The 18,702-nt window shown below is 41.7% G+C and overlaps 1 protein-coding gene across 1 annotated transcript in view; it reads right to left on the reverse strand.

The window, feature by feature from the left end:
• SERINC3 (serine incorporator 3) overlaps window positions 1–18,702 on the reverse strand; it is a 161,443-nt gene that overhangs the window by 109,300 nt on the left and 33,441 nt on the right. The gene's annotated exons all lie outside the window — the stretch shown is intronic.

Genomic DNA, 18,702 nt, shown 5'->3' on the forward strand with positions numbered 1-18,702 from the left:
GAATAGACTGAGGGGTTGTCGGATAGGATTGCATTGTACGCTGATGACGTCCTCTTCTTACTTACTAACGTGGATAGAACGGGGCCACAGCTCTTGCGCATCACGCAGATCTTTGGGGAGACCTCTGGATTGTATATGAATCCCCGCAAATCTACGCTGTGGATGATCGGAGGCCGGGAGGAACTGGGCACCTGGGTATCGTCGATTCAGCTGGCGACGGGAGGACTGAAATATTTGGACGTATTTATAACACTTATGCCTGCTGTCGCCTGGGAGCGTAATCTAGTACGTGGGAGCAAGTACGCAAAGATATTAAGACTTGGTCCCGTATGCCACTGACTATATATGGCAGATCAGCCATTTTTAAGATGGTTGCGCTCCCGCGTCTTCTGTATCAGTTGCAGAACCACCCATATCCGATTTCCCCCCCGTTGGTTCAGGCAAGTAAATGCGGCTCTTGGGCAGTTCTTGTGGGAAGGGGGCAAGGTGCGGGTGGTTCTGCGGATGTGCTTTTTATCTACCTACTGTGGGGGACTTGCATCGTCGGATATTCTATCGTATTATCAGGCATCTCACTTACTCGTATTGAATGAATGGTGGTAGGCAATCGGGAGGATCCGGCATATGCAGTAGAACGGCGGCTTATGGGAGATCACTCGTTGCACACAGTGTTATACTCGGCACCACTGCGGGGATCATTGCCCTTGGCTACAAAGGTCCTGTTTCATGTTTCGGGCAGGCATTGCGTAGGATGGGGTGGTGGAACACGCTGACGCAGGAGACCCCCCTTTGGGATAATGGGCGATTGGACATTGGATAAAACAAATAAATCCAAATTATGGAATATGCTGGGGGCTGTAAAAGTGGCCCTTGTTATCTTGCTTAGATGCTTGCATTGTGGTACTACTGTTAAAACACACAACATTCAGAATGGGGAATGTATCACACCAATTATTTCTAACAGAGAGGTACATCAGAGCTGAATCTTGGCACTGGCACCTTTATTTTTAATCTACATAAATGGTTTGACCACCTAGCTAATCAACAAAAGGAAGGATATGCCGCAGATTGGTAGTCTACCTGTCGCATGTCATCCTTAATTCGGACAATGCCGTTCTGACTGCAAAAACAGCTAATGGGTTACAGTTACTCTTGGTCATTGGTCAAGTACACAAAAACCAGGAGGCACTTGATCAAAGGGAACCAAGGTATAAAGTCCTGTTTTTTAACTACTTGGGGATACCCTTCGACAGTTGCTCAAACTGGGCCCATTTACTCAAAATTAGATCACACAGGGAGTCATGGAAGCAGTCTTTCACTTTTCGTCTAGGCTAGGCTCAAAGCCAATGAAGGAGTTAACTCAAATATATAAAAGTAAATGTATTCCTGTGTGACTTTATTGCACTTGTGTTTGGGGATATGCAAATATAGATCAGGTATTGAATGATTTCTTAGCATCGAAGAAAATGTGGGCGAACCCCTGACAGAACTATATTATGTAGACTTTTGCACAGGTAAGTATTATGGAATTGTTTTACTAACCCAGTTCTGATTTCTGCCATGTCTAAAGAACGAGTGAAAACCCTGTATTATGACCACTGCTCAAATGTTCGTGCAAAGAAGGTAAAAAACGTACAACCTGTTATTACTCATTCCAAAGTGATTACGAGCACACTTTTGGAGCAATAGCATGCACTAACCCGCATCCCACAATATACATTTTATCTTACAAGGTTGAGACTGAGCTCTGTACACTTTTGTTTGCATTTCCTGCACTGGGCACCTGGTTTAGGTCTCTCGCTAAATGCCCTGGCGATAATTCATCTAACCAAATCACAGTACACTTTAAGCTATTTTGCACAACCTTATAAATCCTGGTGCTTTAGATTTTTACTCCCAATTTTATGGGCTGGGAATATTAAACATTATCAACCTGCCTTTGCTTACTTACAGCAGACCGGTTCACCCGTAATATGTTACGGAGTGTTGAATTATATTAGCAAACCTCTGGTAGTAAGGCATAGGTATGAACGTTTAATTTTGTCTTGCAGGAGGGTGGTATGCACTACACGGACAATGTGGGCTCCCTTCTGCGAAGACTGGAGGGGGACATAAAACACTGGAGGGCCACCCGCTCTGAATTTTGTGGTAAGATGGCTACGAGGTTCATCTACATATTGCAGAAAAGTCCCTTTGCGTTCCCAGATACCTTTTCTGAGCTAAGAACGCTTTGTTGTGGACCCTCCACTGGTTAGACAGCCCAGCCCATATAGAAATGTCTACATTGTGGAGCTCGGTCTTTGAGAGGGGCATTGAGCTCCCAAATATACAAAAGAATTATGAGACTGCACAAGTGCAGATTGTCAACAAATGGGCATACTCGCCGCTGGCGGACCCCACGTTCCGGATGGACAAGGAGGTGCTGGGACAAACGGGCTATATGCATATGTTATCTGGGGGGCAGATACCACAGAACGCGCCCCCAGCTACCGCCACAGTCATATCAGTCTGGCATAAACTCACATGGGAGATGGGATAGGAAATGCGTTCAATGCCACGTACCCCACAGTGGGTGGGCACTTGGCTCCGCCCCATTGAGGACCTCCCAGGGTTTAAGAGGTGGGCCCTCATTGGTTTCTCCGCCTTGAAGAATGTATGGAATGCCAACGGGATGGTTTTGTTTGTATTGTTTGATAGCGGAATATGACATAGCCACCTCTGAAATATTTAAATACTTGCAATTAAGGCATGATTTGCAGGCTAGGATTACTAGAGACGAGGAACAAAGGAATATTCGCCATTGGAGCTACGGTTGCTGAATGGTCGGCTGGTCACCAAGGCCGCCTGCATCATGTATGCTAAGTTGATTAAGAACACGCAGGGGAAACTTACAGGCTTACAGCAATGATGGCAGGCCAACATGGGGGAGCAAGAGGATGAGGACCGGGGGATGCCTTACAGTTTCCATAGGGGATGACCATCGGGTCAACTTCAGTCTTATTCAATTGAAAATCCTGCACAGGGCATTATTAACCCAGGTCCGGCTACATTAAATATGTAGGACAGCGGACAATTCTTCTCTTCTGCAATGTGGCCAGCAGGGTACTTTTCTTCACACATTGCGGATCTGCCCAAAACGTTGTCCCTTCTGGAATGGGGTTAAGACGTCTATGGCAGAGGCCGCAGGAGTACCCTTACCACTGGCCGCAGCAAGGGTGTTGTTGGTGGTGGACTGGACGTACTCAAAGGTTATTTCGTACACTAAGTTCCTAATCAACTGGGGCTACATTGCAGTGAAGAGAGATATTGCTAGACCCTGGTGCAGTCTGCAATGCCCAGGACTGGCAGAGTGCCTGAAGGGGATGGAACTGTGCAGAGTCATGGAAAGAATGATATATGAGAGTCGGGAATGCATGCCAAAATATAAACAAGCATTTGCAATGCAATAGGTCTCGCATTCACGCGAGTTTAAACTATTGGCATTGTAAATGACACTGCCTTTTATTTAAGTTTTAAAAAAGAAAACAAAAATAAAAGGCATTGTTATTTGTAATGTGAGTAGCTCAAACTCGCGTAAATGCGAGACCTATTGCATTGCAAATGCTTGTTCTGCAAATGTAGAGGGGAGTAGAATTACGTGTTGTCAAGTAGAGTGGAAATATGCAGAGTGAAATTATGATGTGTGGGGTGTAATTATGTGGCATGAAAGTATGTTGAGTGGCTTGGAACTGTGTGGCATGGAGCTGAATTGTGAGATGTGGAATTCTTTGGCGTGGTGTGGCATAGACTGCAATTGTATGGAAATGAATTATGTTACCTGGAGTTAAATTATGTGGCATGGTGTGGAATTAAGGGATGTGGTGTGGAATTAGTTGGCATGGCGTGGAGTAGGATTATATGGTGTTGTGTGGATTTGTGTGGAGTGGAATTGTGTGGCATGGAATTGTGTGGCATGGAATTGTGTTGAGAGGAATGGAAGTATGTGTCATGGAATGGAGTGGAAATATGTGGCATGGAATGAAATTATGTGGTGGACTTGAATTATGTGCCGCTAAGTGGAATTATGTTATTGAGTGGATTCATTAATAGTGGAGTGGAATTATGTGGCATGGAATTACGTTCCATGGAGTGTAATTATGTGGTATGGCATGGAATTAATTGGTGTGGATTTGTGTGGTGTGGCCTAGAATTGTGGGGTGTTGAGGGAAATTGTGAGACATGGAATTGTGTGGCGTGGTATGCAATTGTGTGACATGGAGTGCAATTCTGCGGAGAGGAAGTATGGGGGTGGAGTGGAATTATGTGATGTGGTGTGGAATTATGGGGTGTGGTATGGAATTATGTGGCATGCAATTGTGTGCCATGGAATGGAATTATGTGGTGTGGATTTATGAGAAGTGGAGAGCACTTTATGTGGCATGGAATTATGTGGAGTGGAATTATTTTGCATTCACTGAGATAGACATGTTACTGTGTGGCGTGAACTACAATTATGTGACGTGGTGTGCAATTGTGTGGAGAGGAATTCAGTGCCGTGAAGTGGAATTATGTGACATGGTGTGAAATCAAGTGGTGTGGCATAGAATTAGGTGGCAAGGAGTGGAATTATGCTCCGTGGAGTAGAATTATGAGATGTGACATGGAATGGTCTGGCATGGAATTGTCTGGTGTGGAATTGTGTGGTGTGAAATTATGTTGGTTTGGGGAGATTAAATTTAGGTGGTACAGTGTGGTACAATGTGGAATTATGTGGTATGGAGTGGAATTATGTCTCATGGAGTGGAATTATGTAGCATGATGTGGAGTCGTGATGTTGCATGGAGTGAAATTATGTGGGATGGAGTTGAATTGTGTGGCATGGAATTGTGGGGTGTTGACTAGTGGAATTATGTGGTGTAGAGTAGAATTAGGTGGCGTGAAATTATGTGGAGAAGAATTGTGTTGCATGGAATTGTTTGGCATGGTATTGTGCGGCATTGAGAGGATTGGAATTATGCGACATGGAATGGAATTATGTGGCTTGGATTGGAAATATGAGGGTGGAGTGCACTTAGGTGGCATGGAGTTGAATTGTGTGGTTCAGAATTGTGTTGCATGGAGTGTAATTGTGTTGACTAGAGTGGAATTGTGCAACGTGGAATTGTGTGGCGTGAAATGCAATTGTGTGATGTGGAGTGCAATTGGGTGACATGGAGTGTCACTGAGTGGAGTGGAAATCATATAGCATGGAGTGGAATTATGTGACATGGTAATGAATTGTGTGGTGTTGAGTGGAATTACGTGCCGTGGAATTATGTGGCATGGAGCCGAATTATGTTGATTTGAATTGTGTGGCATGGCATTACATGCCATGGATTGGCTTTAAGTGGCGCAGAATTTTTTGGCATGGAATTGTGTGGTGTGAAATTGTATGGCGTGCAATTGTGTGCCATGGAGTGAAATTTTGAGACATGGAATTGTGAGGAGTGCCACTGTGTGACATGGAGTGCAATTGTGTGGAGTGGGATTAAGTGATGTGGAGTGGAATTATGTGACGTGGTGTGGAATTATGTGGTGTGGAGTGAAAGTGTGTCGCATATAGTAGAATTATGTGGCATGGATTTATGTGATGTGCAATTGTGTCACATGGCAAGGAATTGAGTTGAGTGGAAATATGTTGATCTGAATTATGTGGCACGAAAGGGAAGAGGCATTATGTGACACAGAGTGGAATTATGTTGTAGGGAGTGAAATTATGTGGCATAATATGTGGCATGATGTGGAATTATATGTTGTGCACTGAAGTGGAATTATGTGGTATGGAGTAGAATTATGTGGCATGGAATTGTGTGAGTGGAAATTTGTGGCATGAGTGGAATTATGAGATGTGGAATTGTGTTGCATGGAACTGCGAGGCCTTGAGTGGTGTGGAATTATGTGGCATGGGGTGAAATGATGTGGTATGGAGTGGATTGAAAATAGGTGGAGTGGAATTATGTGACTTGGAGGGGTAATATATGGCATGAAATTATGTGGTGTGGAGTTGAATTACGTTGCGTGGAACTTGGTTGCGTGGGATTCTGTGGTGTGGAGTCGAATTGTGAGACATGGAATTGTGCAGCATGGAGAGCAATTGTGTGGCATGAAGGGCAGATGTGTAACTTGGAGTGCAATTGTGTGATGTGGAATGCCATTGTGTGGAGTGGAGTCATGTAGGGAGGAGTGGAATTGTGTTACACTTTGTTGAATTATGTGGTGTTCTGTCAAATTATGTGGCATGATGTGGAGTGGCATTATGTGATGTGGAGTAGAATTATGTGACATAGAATTGTGTAGCATGGCGTGGAATTGTGTTGCATTGAGTGGTGTAAAATTATGTGGCATATAATGAAGCATAATTATGTATAGAGGTCATTTAAGTGCCTGCTGCTTGTTTCCTCTGACAGATGGTCACTTGAGAGCAATGTATCTGGAGTTTGGAGCTGATCAATAACCCGATGTGTTCTAGGCTCAGAGGGGAAACAGCAATTAAGGAGGATGTCTCTGTCTCCCTTCACGCCCATGGAGGAGGGAGATGCGAGCAGAGCATCAAAGGGCTGGGTGAGAAGGGAGGGGGGAATGCAAGGGTCAAAGCGGCGAAAGTTAAAGTAATCGAGCAGAGCATCAAAGGACTGGGTGAGAAGGGAGGGGGGAATGCAATTAGCAGAAGAGCAGCTGTGCACGTGCATGTGATCTCGTGCACTCAAGGTTTAGGCCAGCCAAAAGTGTGGGTAGCACTTTGAAAATCCCACATATAAAATGTCTCTTCGAGCCTTTGGCTCGCGAGACCTAAAGAATAAGGGACCTGGATAGAGGCGTAGTTTGGCGCAGGTACTGGGGATGATTAGGTCGGGGTGGTGGTGGGGGGGTTAGCTATGTGGTTGTGTTAATTATCCGTCTGTGAGAATGAAGGGGGGACCCAAGCTTTAGCTGTCCCTAGGTGGCAGCTGAGTTTGTTTTGATATTCACGAGTCATGCATAATGTTCTGGTTTTTACAAAACAAAAAAAAAACATCAATAAAAAAATGAAAGTGCAATTTTGCCTTAATTTATGATATGTATTGAATGTTTTAAATGCCTCGATTTATCTTTATTTTTATGATTGTAATAACTGAGAAATCTGAAGCCGGTCTGAATGTTCTTAGCCCTAATTCAAATTACATATTTTAGAACTGCTTGTATGTGCTCGTTTGACTGGTGCATGTGGCAGGAGTCCATCTGACTGTAATTTTTCTATGCTCTCATTATGAAGACTTTATATATGTAAAAGGTATTTCATTTATGTTTTGTATGTGCTTTAAAGATCATAATGGACCGAAATAAAGAAGAACTGACCCACAAGGGAGGCACATAAACTAGTTTGTGGGCAGGAAGGACGAGTTGTGTTCTAAAACACTTGCTGAATCTCCAGTGGAGATGTAGAAACAAGGACTGAGGAGCAAACTCATTGTTTTCTCCCAATATTTCCCAGGACCAGACTGAGGATTGGTAATCTGGACAAAGCCTTCACGGTGTCCCAGACTGTGCCGACTATGGGACCCTCTTAAGGTAGACCTATTTCCATTGCGTCTGAACTGCCAATCTCCGTAATTTGTTAGTTGGCACCAACATGTCTAAGTCCTGGATGCCTTCCTGGTGGCATGCACAGGACTAACAGTTTAGACTTAGTCTAATTTCTCCCTCTCACCAACAATGGTCTTTGATGCGAGGAGTTACTAGCCCCAAGGGTTTTCCTCATTGTAAGGGGGTTCCAATTATAGATCATCTCGCTCACTCTGCCTTAGACCTCCAAAACAGGACTGTATTCCCTTCTTGAGATGTAAAGCAGTACCCCTCTGCCTCCTAAACTTCTACCCTCTCCTCCAGATTTTTGAGGTATTCCCCACATCCTTGTCCTTCTCAGGCAGCTTGAACTGATCGCATAGCAGATCTCTGGAGTTCTTCCAGATGCAAAGAGCTTACACAGCAGGCTGCAGCCTTGGCAATGGGTCTTGAACGCTGAGGACCAAACTCACCCATAAAGCAAACAAAAGAACCCACCTCAAGTGCTCAAAAACTATTGCTTAATAATCAATCAGAAAAATTACTTTAGTTAGTAAATAAATTGTGTGGCATGCTATAGCACAAGTACACCAGCAGGAAGACATGATAGATGCATACTAAGTATATGATCTAAGGAATGTCTATGATTCTTCAATGTAATTAAATAATCTTTGTGAATAATGAGAACCAGATAGCACTGCATGTAGTGTGGAGAACAATGATCATGGTGTGCAATTTCGATAAAAAATGCTTGTAACTATCACAGTTGAAACCCATTATATGTCTTCTTGCTAAATAATGTTAATGTACAGTGCATTTAAAGGATGATTTTAGTTGTGGATGTGAGCCAGCGGTATGCAGGCTGGTTGAATATATTTTTCTTTAGGGGGAATGGCAGCTTAACAAAGAAAGAAAGAGCAATTAGGTTAATGTGAATAATATACGTGGAATATTTGCTGACATTTTGTTTGAGTATAAATGAGGTGTAAAGATGTTGATGCATTTCAATAAATGATAATTTGTTTAGTAACTAAAGTAACATTTCTGATTGGTTATTAAGACACTCTTTTTTTAGCATTCAAGGAGGTGGATTGTTTTGTTTGCTTTTTGGTTATTTCCCCTGTCCTGCTCCTCATGTATTTCTCCAGAGACCTCGTTTGTTCTGATTTAGGTTTCCAAACTTGCTCATAGTCTACCCTGGGTGCTTCGGTTTTGTTGGATCCTGGAATGAGGTGTAGATCCCCTACCTCCCTCTTCTGTGTTGTCTGTGAATTTCCATTCCAACCTATTTTTCCCAAAGGGGAGCCTTCATGGATTATCAATGTGTAACAGTCTCATATTGTTTCTTTCAAAAGACTTCGCTGCAGAATCATGTAAAATGCATTCTATCATCTGCTGGGACAGAACTGCCACATGCATGGCCAACAAATTGGTACCCCTGTCGAAAGAGACCGACTGCAGTTAAACTGATATCCTGACTTTTTGTTGGTGCTGGTGTCGTGCTAATCTAGTGTGTGTGTGTGCGCAGAGATTTGCTCCTATCTCCGATAATGTGAGGTCTGAAACCTGTTCTCTGACCTAGAGAGGGTGCACAAAGTATAACTCCATAGTAGGCATAGCACTGTCCATGCCCAGGGCAAGTCACATAAAGTGGTGGTGGCAACATACCAGGTTTCTGTGAATCATTTGTAAGAAAAGTCCTTTGCGTCTGAGTCACCAAGAGTATGGTCTACTGACCCCCTCGCTTAAAAAGCTTTGCTGCTATGCAAATCAGATCCTTGTGCATTTCATATGGATGCAGAGTGCATGCATGAGCAGTGCATGTGGGACATGCATGGCTGTGGGACTCTGAATTTGGGGATAGTGTGAGTCCTGGAACCAGTGGGATATATTGTGGATGGCCGTGATTTAGCATGGTAAAAAACAGAGGAATGATACAGCTTCCTCGGATAGTGGACACAAATTACCTGTATTCTTGAGGAGCCCTTTACACTGAAGTGAGGGAGGATTGAGAGTTTGCTCCCCTTAGAAATTCAATGTGGACTTTGTTAGCACACTGCTGCTGATTAGTTCTTCCTGATCACTGCCATTTGGTGGATGGTCGACATAAGGGTGGGACCGCAGTTTCTGTTGTACAATGTGTGGAAGATTTCAGCCAAAGCTGGTCTTTTGTCTGTCCCCAGTAACTGCTTCAGGAAGGTGGGTGACAGCCAGGTAAAGAGATCTCAAATTTCAATGTGCCTTTGTTTTCAATACTCCTGCAGGGAGCCAGCACCATTGCTACCTGCTATGAGAACCTTCTCCTTGCACAAACACTGTGTCTGAGAAGCCAGAAAATAAAATAGAATCAACCCCAAGCAGGTTCCGAAACATTATTCAGCATATCAATATCCTCAGTTTGGAAATGTGTATAAATATGGGATTCAAACCATCCCAGTTGGTTCCAATTTTAAATTCTTCATGGTCAAGGATGAGAGTGCTCTTTAGTGTACTCAAACGATTGCTGTGTAGTTGGATGCTGTGCTTGTCCAACCTGTATCCACACAGACTGATAATCATACATGCAGGAGCGAGAGAATGAGTGAGACTGAGGTCTGTTGCACAGACTAAAACTGTTTACGATCACGAAGTTAACAGTGAATTAAACTGTCGGGCACACATACATTTCAGAAGTGACTATCAACTGCATTTGCACCTAATCAGCACCATATTCCAAAATAAATTTCAGGGAATTACAGATACTGTGCGAACTTCTTTAGCTGAGGGATAGTACTGAAGGATAAAGCAGGGTGTAGTGCCTCAAGACCACAGACAAGATTTCAACTTGTTATATTCACCTAATTGTGCTGTGTATCATTATATGATGCTGTTTGGTTAAAGTACTTTATTCTATTCAAAAGGTAATCTTTGGGCTGGACAATGCAATAGTGTGTCCGTTGGCTGACTGTTGACTTCTGAGCTCTTACCACCCTCCGCCCCACCCCCATACTACTTCACTGAGAAGCCTGTGGGTGCTTGTCCTCGCTACCCTGAAAGTCAAGTGCAGAAAGGGTGTGTTCGGCCCAGTTTGCCAACCTGCAGCAGGACAGTTCCAGAACAGCAGTGGTAAATGGCCACCACCAAGGATTGGGGCCCAGTATCCCCAATCTACCATCTTCCCCATAAAGAGGGTTCTGAGCTCACCAGAGAATGGGAAACTAACAGCTAACAAAATAAATAACAGGGGCAGGAGAGAGTGGGAAAGCTGAGAAACTTCATCTTAAGACACTTACTGGTTTTTGATGCTTTATTTGAATGTTCTTTGGGCTGGCTTTTTAGGGCCGAACTCTCCCGAGAACCAAAAGCTTGTAAAAGGCTGCAAACCATGGAAATGGAGGATTGCCTATCCTAAATCTCTCTTGAAAAATGTTTTCTTTTCAGAAACATTTACAAAATCTAAAGAAATAATACCACAATAAACTGTGAGGACTCAAAGTCATCTTTTAATTTAAAAAATCCCATTTTCATTCTGCAGTTTAATTCATATTCCTTTGCAGCTGGTAGAACCTACCATCAAGACACAATCTGAAGAAACACTGCAATTTATATAAATGATTTAAGCATACAAAAATGGGAACAACATTTCAATCAGGGCATGCCACTACTGTCTATCATGGTATGAGCTACAGTATCACTGATTTACAAGGGCTTTGGTCTTTCATGATGTGATCCAGAGGGGTAAGGATCCAGTCAGGCCATTAAATATATTAAAGAGGGTAACGGAGTCATCCTCTGCAGAACGCCAAGAAGGTGGACTGGGTCATGGGCCTGGTAGGAATGCTATTAAGAATGTTCAACTGTAAGAAGAAATGTAAAAATATTTTTTGTCAAAAGGCACCAACTGCATGTCTAAGGTAGGGCATCTATAGTACGCAAAAATGTTTTGAGGGGTAAAGTTCGTATACGATATTATTCAATAATTCGGGAGGCTGAAATTCGTAGCTAAATGGTAAGAATGTCTTCTCTCCAAAACATCAAAAAATCTTTTACTAAGCAATAAACTTATAAAGTAAAAGGAAATTCTCTTGTTTACAATAAACAGGAGTGTGTGATGTGGAGTAAAGGTCTAAAAAGATTTATATTTTCAAAATTAAATTATGGCATCTTAACACACCAGCTGAAAACCTCAACAAGATGGTTTACAAATTTCCAGCACCAAAAAAAACTTTCAGAAGTCAGGTCCTACCTTGCTGTCCAAATATAATATATAAATATTGCAGTAAGGAGGTAGCTATAATAACAGACAGCATACACCCTGAACACACATTTTTACGAAGTACAATTGAAGGAATGATACAAGATGGAAGATATACATGTTGCAGTGCATAATCAAAGAAGATACCATCAATCCCACAGGAAGTGGAAGAGGGATGTATGGTACTAAAATATCACAGGATCCTAAAGAATTGATCTGGTCGCATGGGAGTAATATGATCTTCAATGTTTGTTGCTCAGCATTACATAGCCTACCAGTGTTTCTATCATACATATGGCAGGGCCTGCTGGAAGTGAGCTGTATGTAGACAGGCATCTTTGATTTGGAAGTTTTTCCTCTATTTCTATAGAGTTTAACATGCATGTCCAAGTTCGCCATAACTCTACAGCTGGCACTTCTGCTAATTGTTGAAAAAAAATTCAAATAGGATTGGTAGAACAGCAAGGCAGATGATAGATATGAAAGCATTTGTAACAAGCATCACAGTTAAAATGGTCCAATAATTGTGAATCTGCAATTAGAGGTTTGTTGTCTTTCACGGTATGTAAGGAAAATACTGCAACCAGTCTCACTCATCCATACAGTTAGACGTGTTCCATCTCTAGCCTTTATGCAGGATGCAGATGATCCACACCAGCTCATTCTTCAGAAAACAGGATGAATCAGCCCAGGTATGAGGAAAGGAAGGTCTAATCAGTTTGTTCACACTTGGCCTCCTTGGTGAGGTCTGATACTTCTGTTTGCTTCTGTAACAGTCTTCCCAAACATGAGGAATGTCTCATTGTTTACATCCGGGAGCTGGACTCCACACCATGACGCATTACAATCTCTTAATGAGCAGAGAATAAGCTTTGAACGTAGAGCAGAACCTGACTGAAGATCAACTGTTCCTCCGATGGAACGAGGAAGAGATCCTCCTGTGTGGATGCTGGAGGAGAGCGAGTGCTACTGGTTGTTCCTGCTCGGTGACCTTTGTCTGCTTTGTTCTGCTAAGCTTCTCTTGTAATTTAACAAATGTTTTCACGATTGCTGCTGACCTATCACAGTAAACAGACATATATCAAAGGCTTCAGAATTTTTATAGGATTGCAGCACTGAACATGGCCTGTAAACTAAGATATATAGACATAAAAATGGACTAGGCTCAGGTATGTGGGTGATAATGGTTTTTGACGGAGAGCTTGACGGGTTTGGCATGTATATTGCCCTGCATCTGGGTTTCAATGTTGCAGTTATCATTTTAGTAAAGAAAGGAGTTTCTATCAGAATAGTTATAGTTTTTCCAGAGCCCTTCACTTTGCGAGTGTGTAAATCCACAAACACAAGTTATTGGAGGCTCCCGATGCACTCTCACACAGAAATTTCAGTCACGTGTAGTGACCTGAGCGATCATTAAGTAGTGTGGATCCCTTTTGGCCAGCTCCAGTGCACCTAGCTTGAACTCCCTGTTTACGAACTCTAGTTAATCCATTCATGTTGCAGCAACAGGGAATCTGCAATCATCTTTCAGTTTTATTGTCTTACGTTTTTGCATCGTTTCCTTCTGCTTTCATATTCCTTATTTAAAACTGTTTAGCAGTAGGCATTCGCTGATTGCTACACCGGATTATGAGAAATCACCCAAAGGGTCATTTTTCAACCTTTTACCTAAGCCGGTCTCTCCCACACCAACTGGGTTTGGTAAGAAACCTATTCTAGCAGGGAGACTTGCTGAATTAATAAAAATACACAGTGGCCACATCTATTCACCCAAGTACAAGAACCTGAACATCCTCTCACAGGACCATCAACAGGATCCACTCCTACTCTCCGAAATAGGCAAGACTGCCATGTCCATATTTGCTCTAAGCAAAGGAACATAAGTGACTGCACACTTTGACAAAAATTGCCCAGATTCTCTCATACACTCTTCTCCACTATACACTGCACTGTTGTCTCTCTTTCCTTATTTTATTCTAGATCATACACATCTTTATCAGTGTTCTCTTCTCTCATTCATGAAGAGCTCTCTGGTTTCAGAGGTCCATACTTGAGTAGCTCATTCAGGGCAGGTTTATTCTTTAAATTCTCAGACTTGTAGTTCTGATATTATATTGGGATAAATAGAGACACAAAATCAGAATGGAAAGAAAACACCATAAGCAAAGCCAATAAGTTGTGGCTATAAAATGGCAAATTATTTCTAAACAAAACCCAGAGAACGATGCTATGCAATGCAGGCCGAGTGTTGAATGTGCAATTGATGCATACATCATAATGCCCAAGTGCATTAGTGTACAGAAATATGGTGGCCATTTTTTATTTACTGTTCTAACATTGCAGGCGACTATGTTAGAACAGTAAGTTAAAAAATATAAACCATCATTAGGCAGTAAATGGGAATCATAAAGAAAGGATGCTGGCAGCCAGGCAGCATTGTGCAGCTGCCAGGTCCTCATTTAAAAATCAAATAACAGTGGGATGGTCAAGGGGTGGGGAGTGGCATATCTATAAATGGCGAGGAGACAAGCAATTGAGTGGATGGGGTGAAGAGAAAAATAGAGAGCAAGGAAAAACAAAAAATAAACTAACAGGGAGCAGGGTGAAGACGAAGCAAAAAAGTGCTTGAGGGGAAAAAAAGGGACTGAGAAAGGAAACATACTCCGTGGACTGCTCCACAGAAAATAAAAATAGTCCCCTCTTGTATGCAGTCGAATGATACAATCCATCCAATCGGAACACTGTGAGACCAATACTGTCCTGGGCGTGGATACCATAGGAAGAGAAGTCATCCAATAATGAGCAAGAGGCTGACCCAAAGCCCAGTTTAAATACGTAATGAATTGAAAACAACAGGCCCGGTCAACAAACACCAAAAGCTGTAGCCAAGACCTAAATACCTGGCGTTCGAACGCATGCGTGGCACTGGGAAACCCGAGAATGCCGTTCACTTACGCTACAAAACACCCCTGCCATGTTGTTTAAAAGGAGAATCTGACACAGGACCCCGCTCTGCACACATTCCCACCGCACTTTATCAATTTACGACTCGGTTTCTTTACTGTAAAAAAAGAAACCTTCGACTTATAAGTCTTAGTTTCTTTTGCTTTTACATGTAAACTGCCGATCACTTGTAGGGTGTACTTTCCAAATCCTTCAAATTCACAAAGGAATCCCGATTGTTTGAGGCAGCCGAAATATATCAGAATGCACGTTCGCCTGAAACTGCTCTTGTGCCAGATGGTGAGTCATACATGGGAAATTCCCTGCTCACTGCAAAACAAGCTCTAGGAAGCTGCGATAATGGTGTGAGAAATCTGCAGTCCACATTCAGACTCAGGTCAGATTTTAGCTTTTCCAGCAGATGTGTCCTGTGAACCTCTAATGATTAAAAGTGTGTGTGTACTCAACTGTCTGACTTTCTTTTTTAAGCAGTCTTATTTGGTTTGGCTTCATATGTGGTTGAATGGCTGTGGCACACTGTATACAAATTCAGTCCAATATGACAAAGAGTCAATGGACTTGCTGATGTCAGAACGAAAACAGACCGGTGCACCCCAGTCTATTTTATCCCTTACACAAGCTCCCTCGCGCCATACACTTAGTGGTGGCAGCAAAAGAAAAGGTACCTACTTATAAAACTCCGGAAAGTTAATTCACTTTATAAACAGACAATACCCTTTGCTAAGGTGCGAGATGCTTGACAAGAAAACACTTTCCTCGTTTTTAACATGCATGTCTATGGTACATTTTAGTTCATTTTTTTATAGAAAGCCATCCAAATTACTAAAAAAAAAGAATAATTTGGAGAAAGGAGCCCCAGAAGCACTTTTAATCCCCCCTTTCTAAAAGAAAAACATGACAGAAAATGAGCATGTAAGCAGCATAGCTTCGCACACAGACTGGCCAATCTCAGACAGCGCTACATTGGTAATTGAGAGATAGTTCATTCAGAAGCTTGGAACATGCAGTATAATCTTCAAAACGGACCATCTTTCCCACTCAGTCATTCCAGACAGTCTGGTCAACAATCCTTGAGGTACCTGTCTCCTCTTCGCCATGGACTCTTCAGGGTAACACATGAACAATGACTAGAACAGGAAGTTATGACCATCATACCAAAGTAGGAAAAAAGAGAACAATAAACTGGAAAAGGGTGAGAAGAGAAAGATGTACAGCCAGACAAGCAAACAGGATTAATCGAAAAGCTCTGCTGCCTGAGGGGACGTTTTCTTGACTCTGAATACAGGCAGCAGTGCATTGAAAAGGTATGAGCTGAACTTTGATTTATGGGGAAACCAAATATCAGTTTAATGGTAAATAGCGAATGGATTCTCAACCCTATTTAGAGCGAACGCTGTGTAAGGTTTACTAGAACACAGGTTTCGCAGAGACCCTGCATGCTGAAGTAATGGTAACTAGGAATGCTGCTTTCCAGGAAAGATGCAAAAAACTTGACAGATACATGGATCTGAAAAGTGCACATCTAGATTTTGAGTTCCGGATCTTTAAATACCAAAGGGGAACAGACTAGAGAAGGGTTTGTGAAGTAGAGGGTTTGGGAATGATTTTTCTCCAGTGATATTAGCCATCAACAACTCGTTTATGTGACGCAGTTTCTACTTCTAGGACCACATCTCCTGTACCAGAAGTTGGTCAAAGTGAGTTATAAATCCCAGCAGAGGGTAATCTGTCTCTATGGATTTGGTGTGGAAACAAAACTGCCTTCATCTGGGTTTTGGGTACCAACAGAATAAATAATAAGCCATTGATAGCCAATTGTGGTGACAAGTTTCTCCCCCACTTTCTTGTATCCTTGGGAGAGTAAGGGATGCTGTTAAATGTGGCCTCAGAAAGCATGGACGTGGGGACAGCAGCTGTCCTAAGCCTTTAGTAGGAAACTAATGGTCTCTCCTGGAATGTTCCTGATCACTAAGCCATATTCTTTTCCTGTCTGCCAATATCCTGCTGGAAATATTTTTGCGAATAGGAAATTCCCAACAGTAGGACTGACAGAAAGAAGATAGCTTTGGAATATTTCCCACATGAAGGACACTTCACGAACAGTAAACTAATGATATTGCTATGGAAAAAGGTGACGTTTAAGGCCACTTCGTTATTTCATTTTAGTTTTTTCTATTGAAAGCAACTATTTAAATGTATTTATTAAAAAAGTTACCTATGTGAAATGTCAAAGTATTTAAAGCATTTCCTCAAATTGGAATGCATTCCATAAAGACACAATTGTACCATTACAAAATATTATGCATCCCATATCATTCTTCACTCTTTCCTTCCACTATTCTACCTGTCTTTTATATATTATACAAACTCTTCTTCACAAAAATGATCACTTGTGTTTACATTACAAGAATGAAACAAATACAGTAGGTACCACTAATAAAATAAATATAGTGAATTGTGTGCCGGTTCTGGAGATCGAGGTCTCAGTGATGATATGCCTCTGAATTACAATTTGATGATAGCTGCTGCTGTCATTTGCAAACCACAATGAATGGTTTCCCATGGCGGTCACAATGTAAATATCTTAGTTTTCATTTAAAAATGGAGAAAAAACAGTATCTCTAGATTTACTCCGAAGAGTGCTTCATTTGCAAAGAAGCACAAATTGCAAACAGTGTTAGCTTGTAGAAGGAGCATTGTATCTGGAAGTTCTTATAGTTCAATTTCTATCAGGAGACTGAAACTATCATAGGCCAAATAATTTGACTACACAAAGGCCTGGGAACTTCCTACAGTCAACTATTAATTCTAATAGCATAAAATAATATGGAAAGCTGTTAGGTGAACGGCGTTGAGCCACTGCCACTTAGAAATAACCTTAATTATTTGTAAATATTTTGTAGCAGACAACATTCGGGATATTCATACTAATATGTACATTTTAAGTTCCCCTTGCACAGGCAAAGGGGGCAATCATTTCAGATATCTGAGAGGATTTCAACGATATAGATTAGGCCCATAATAAATAGTTAGACAACAAGGTCCTGTGAGGATTTAAAAACGGTCGTATGAGGAGGTTATGATTGAATTAGAAGGAATCTGTAAATTGAACAATAAACTGTCTTCAGAAACAAAGTCAGTAAATAACACAGTTAATTTCCCCTTTAGCTAACATACCACTGTGTGGCATCTTTACAACATTCAGGCTTGATAAATTGTCCCTTTAGAAAAGACTGTCTAATAAAGAAGCTGAAGAGGAAGTAATGAGTATCGCTAACTTTTTTCAACCTTTTGAATGTGCTTTGAATAACAACTATACATAGCTATGTGAGATGAATTAATGCAACCCTATAAAGTTACACAGGCACTCTTTTTCCATCATATCATAAAACAATCCAGTGAATAAGTAAGCTATTGAGTTATATTATTCAGTAGGTTAACACATAGTTCAGCACATTATTACACCTTCAACAACGTTCACGGTCTAATCTGAAGGTTACTAGTTCTGAATCCTTCCTCAAGAATTTATCCTTGCCATGGTTTATTCACTAAGTGTCCCTCCCGCCTGTTGGGTAATAGTTTTTATAAAAGCTTTACACAGAGTTTAGGCCAGAGGTATAACTAAGGCAGATTCATGCTAGACACGTAGCATATCCAAACTGGATATATTTACATACAGTTAAAATCTGCAGAGGATCCGACTTTCTTGGACCAACATTGGCCGTTCCTTGCCTTGTAACTCTCCGTGTATTACTGTGTTTTATCTAGCGAACATATTTGGATTACTGTTGATTAACATAACTACATAAGCACAATAGTGAAGCCATGTGTGTTGCAAAGTAGCTGTGTAATACATTTGCATACATAAAACAAACTCAGACATTACAGAGACAGATATGGCTAAAAGAGGATCTTCTTTTGCAAGAAACATGGGCGGTTAGAAC

The sequence above is a fragment of the Triturus cristatus genome, chromosome 7, assembly GCF_964204655.1.
Source record: "Triturus cristatus chromosome 7, aTriCri1.1, whole genome shotgun sequence".
In the NCBI taxonomy this organism is placed as follows: domain Eukaryota; kingdom Metazoa; phylum Chordata; class Amphibia; order Caudata; family Salamandridae; genus Triturus; species Triturus cristatus.